The sequence below is a fragment of the Haliaeetus leucocephalus genome, unplaced genomic scaffold, assembly GCF_000737465.1.
Source record: "Haliaeetus leucocephalus isolate CR32 unplaced genomic scaffold, Haliaeetus_leucocephalus-4.0 Scaffold2, whole genome shotgun sequence".
NCBI classification, from domain to species: domain Eukaryota; kingdom Metazoa; phylum Chordata; class Aves; order Accipitriformes; family Accipitridae; genus Haliaeetus; species Haliaeetus leucocephalus.
The window spans coordinates 7,333,803-7,338,684 of NW_010972438.1; positions in this window are offsets into that span (position 1 = coordinate 7,333,803).

The window sequence follows — 4,882 nt, forward strand, 5'->3', positions numbered from 1 at the left end:
CAATTTAAAGCATCCCTACCTGAAAGAGAAGTTAAACTCCTCCTCCTCCAATATTTCTAAATCTTTTTCTATTATTCTCTGAGCAGGGGCAGGTGGCTCCTATTTTAGCTGTAGCTGGATTCCAGCTTCTTTGCTCCACTTGCATGATTTCATCTAACACATTCCTCTGGGGCTGCAAGAACTTCACGCTTCCACCTCAGCCTAGAGGTGAAAGCAACGAAAAGAAGTTACACCATATAATTATAGTTATTATGCCAGTTAATAGAGCTCTTCGTAGCATAAACACTATTAGCGCTAGTCACTGTCGGGAATAGCTGTGTCTCCAGCTCTGCTCTCGCTGTCGGAGACTTGGCCCAGATCTGAGTCCAAGCCCAGATCTGAAGAGCAAGCCCTGATACCTGCCAGCTTGCGCATGGGGCCAAATCTCTCCCTGGGCTTGGGGAAACTTCTGGATTTTGGATCTCGAGCATGATTAAGGAGAGTAATGTCGTACTGAAATGGGTGATCCAAGCAGACAGACAGTGTTCAGACTTCAGGTCTACCAGCTTTCTTCCTGCTCTTGGAGTTAGTCCATGGTCTTGTCTACAAAAACATGCTTTTAAGCAATTGAGTGTAAGCTCCAGCTTCGAGTACCATGGGTTTACATTCAAACCCTCACTCTTACGCATTTTGCCCATCCAAATGGCAGGCAATATTCTAGTGTTAACAGTCTGCTTTCTCTCCCCCTTCTGCCTTGACAGTAAATTGTTGTCATGCTTTTCTGATAGTCTACTTTTAAAAAGATGAGATAAATACACATGCATTTATACAAAAGTTTTAAAACAAGTCCTTCAGGAAGGAAAAAAAAAGCATCAGAGGTGGCAACATTGTGACAGAACGTGGATTTAGTTAATAGGATCTAGCTATTTGCACCATCTTTCTCTAGCTGCCTGTGCCAGTCCTAGGCCAGGAAAGCAATTTAACTCATTGCCTGTGAAAAATGAAATGACAGCAGCTACTTGAGTGAACTTTCACATTAACGAAGCATGATCTGGTCTTGATCAAAGACTTTATGTTCCTGGAGGACCAGAGTTCAAGCACTGGTCTCTAATTTTAAGAGAAGAAAAGGCTTATGTGTCATTGCAAGGCAAACTCTTTGGAGGTTGAGCCCTAGCTAAACTTTCATGTCAGCACTGTTAGTGACCCTATACTGAAGCTTGACTTGATCATCTCTTCCTTTAATTCTCACTGTCATATGCTGCCTCCTGCTAAGCTGGATCGACTTCACCCATCGTAGCAGTGAGAAGTGATGTTATCGTTAGTCATTGCTGCTAGGCGCTTTTGGATCACGTCATACATCTCGCAGGTTGTTCCAACAAAACGAGCTCTGAGGAGCAGGGTTGAGATCCAAGAGAGACAGAGACCAGCTTTGGGTGGCAAGATGCCATAAAATTGTCCTTGCAGATCTGGTGTAACCAGATCAACTAATAAACCTCTGGAATGCTGATGCTTTGGTTGATCTGGTCATACCAGAGAAACCATCTCTCACAACCTGGATGCCCGGAGCCAAACCGTACGTCTTGCCATGAGCAGTTAATACTAAAGACCACTGTTAGCTATGTATAAATGTGACTTGCTGTGCTGAATAATCACCGCAATCTTGTACACTGTCCCCACAACACACCTTCTGTAACCTTTTTAAGCACTTCTCACCATAGTAATATTGATTGACACATCAACACACCAGGGCGGCAAAGTAAGGGATTGTAGCCACGGGTATCAAACATTTTGCAAATCTCAGCACCATCGGTGACAGGTAGAAAGCTTTCACGAGCATTATTAGAAGAAGATAAACATTGTTACAGATAGATTTGTGGCCCTGAAGATAGAAGCACCAAGCTGGAGTGAAGGAAAAATGTCAAACGTGAGGATGGTCAACATGAGCTAAGGTCTATCCTTTTCTATTTCACTGCCTCCGACCTTCAGTCTGCCGCAGGAGAAGTCAAACACATCCCTCGCAAAGCCTGACAGCACTGCTGTTGTCCTCCATCCAGCGTGTCACATCTGCTGGGTGCTCTGCAGCCTCCCCAGGGCTCCTGCTCAACGCCGGGTCTTGCTCTGAGAGCCAAGGCATTCGTGAAAAGTGACCGTAGATCCAAATGGTTAGAAGTTATGTAGAAGGTCTAGCTTGCAAACCAAGCTACAGAGATAGGCTTTTGCAGAAACCAGGAGACAGAAAATAAGTTCCCGTTAAAGATGAAGGGTGCCCCGCGTTCAGGGCTCGTGTGAGTTCCTGGCTGCGCCCCGGGTGCGCAGGGTCGCCTAAGGTGAGTCATCTGGGGCTCCGGTTCCCCAGCTGTAAAATAGGGATAATCCTTCTGTTCTCACCTCAGTTTGTCTTCTCTGTTTAGATTTCAAGCTCCTCAGGGCTGTGTCTTGCTACATGTATGTACAGTTCCTAGCTTAATAGAGTCATGATCCAAACTGAAGCCTCCAGGCACTCCTGTATATTATATCATTACTAATTTCACAAGAGGCTGCAATCAAATTCCTTTATCGGGCAAAAGGAAAGAATCCTAGAAAAGAATAAAGCAAGCTATTAAAAACTGAGGAACATTTTTGCTGAAGTGGAAATAATGGTACTTTGTCCCAAAATGCATAAAATATGTATTGCAATTAAATTCTCTATTGGCAAATTGCTCTACAATTAAAAAACACAGAAGCTTGAGTGAGGCAATTAGAATAATAGTAGAGTGTTAATTATAGCTTGATGGATTCTGCCTGCTGTCAGCAATTACCTTCCAAGTGTGCACTTCTGAACCGACTCCAAATCCACAAAAAGACACCGGCAGAATTAGAAATATCTTCCTCGTTGGCATGCCTTTGCCATTTTAAAATTTGTTTTCATAAATACTTTTGTAAGCTATTTAATTAGATTTAATGAGGTTCAAGGAAGAAACATCCTCCATGCTGTACACAGCCTGCACTCTAGCAAAGGCATGGACTCAGGTAGGAGGGAGAGCACGACTGTGAGAATAATCTCATTTCCTACCAACTGCCCTCGCTGAATTATTACTAGTGCATGGTGATCCTGTGCAAATGTGGGGTGATTTGGACCAGTATCCAGGAGAGCTGCTTTTAGATATCTTTTTTAAAAAGGTTATCCAAGGGTTTTGGATCTTTCTCTCCATGGGAAGCCCCATGGCCGGCCACTCGCCCTTGTCACAGGGAGGTGCTTTGGGGATGGGCACTGCAACAGCGGTCGCGTGGTGTGATGCGAAAGTCCGGCATTGCATGTGTGAGATGAAATCAGCGGGGTTAGAGGTCAGGGTTGCAAGAAAAATTAAAAATTATTAAAATTGTTAAAATTAATTAAAAAGCTTGGGTGTCAAATTTGAAAACACTGTGAAAGAACCAAAAGGTTTTTTATTTTCATGATTGCCTTCCTAATTGGGCAAGAGAAATCCGTTCCATAAAAGTGCCTTAAACTTTGGGTTTCCCACATTGAAGAACGAAAGGCATATTTTTTAATTGGCTATATATTTGTATAAGACTGCACTGTTTTCTGTAATGCATCCACCCTTTCTGCCCTGGGTTCCCTCCCCAGGGACAGGAGCTCTTGCTTTTAGTTGGCAAACAGCTTTCAAATAAATTAGGGGACTAAACGTAAGCCATTCTCCTGTTTTCTCCAGTTCTCGAAAGCTGAAATAAGACCCCAAGCCACAACAATGTGAATTTTTTTAATTCCTCCCTCCTCCCGGCGTAACAAAAGCCTGAACCCCAAGTTTTACCTAGTGAAAACCCCTGCCTATAAATAATGCCTATTGATTCGAGGAGAGCAGCGGTGCCGGCCACGCTGCCGAGGGTGCCGACGCCGGTGAGCATCACCCGGCCTCGGCACGCCGGGCGTTTGGTGAGACTTGGTGGGCCAGGATGCCTGGAAGTCCTGGTCACCCCGGTGCTGAGGTGGGAGAAGCCTTTTGCAGAGACTGCGTTTTCCGTTTATCGTTAATCTCTGCAATCGGATATGTTCAAAGCTGTCCCAAAGGCCAAATAGTTGTCGTGCAGGTGGACTGTCGAGAGTAAACAGAGAAGAAGAGGGAAATGCTACGCCAGTAATAGCTCACGCGGCTTCTTGTGGTGTACGGTCGAGCTTTCAGGTGGGGATTCTGAAATTGTAAACTCTTCCTCCTGGAGCAAGATCTCGCCCCATCAATAAACCCCGCTGCTACGTTTCGTATCATGTCATCTTCCAAAGCTCAAATCTTCCTTCCTCAGGATTTCCAGACAGGGCTTCCTCCCCTAAATGCTGTGCGGACCACATCCAAACTTGCCCAAAGCCAGCTGGATGCTCTCCGCTAAGCTCAGGAGCAGCCTCTAAATTCAGTCTTTAGAGCGTTTCGATTCTCTAAGATTAATTTTGCCCCTAACGATCTTGCTGCAGCTATCTAACGAGCCATGCTTCGCCCTGCCGTGGGCTCCCTTACGCCTGGTGTGTGCTGGGCTTTCAAAAATGGGGGTAAATTTGGGAAGCGGAACCCGCCGCTTAGCTTTGGTCCGAAACACGCGTGGATAATTAATCCACTCCTGCTCGTGGCGGGACACGCGTGGCCCCGCAGCCGCTTCGCGGGGGTCACACCGGGTTGTGGGGGAGCCCCCAGGCCCTGGTTTTGCAGCAGATCGTCCGCATCTACGACAGAGAGATTTTCAAGTCGCTTTCTCCCCCCCCCCGCCATCTCCGGCGGAGCGGGTTGGGGTCCGGCGGGCGCGGCCCCTTTAAGAGAGGCAGCGCGGGGGGGGGGCGGTGGCCGCCCGCGTTCACACCTGGAGTGGGAAAGAGGGGCGGGCCCCGGCGCCTCTGATTGACGGGCCGCCGGCATCAATGGGGTGCCGCGGCGCCGCG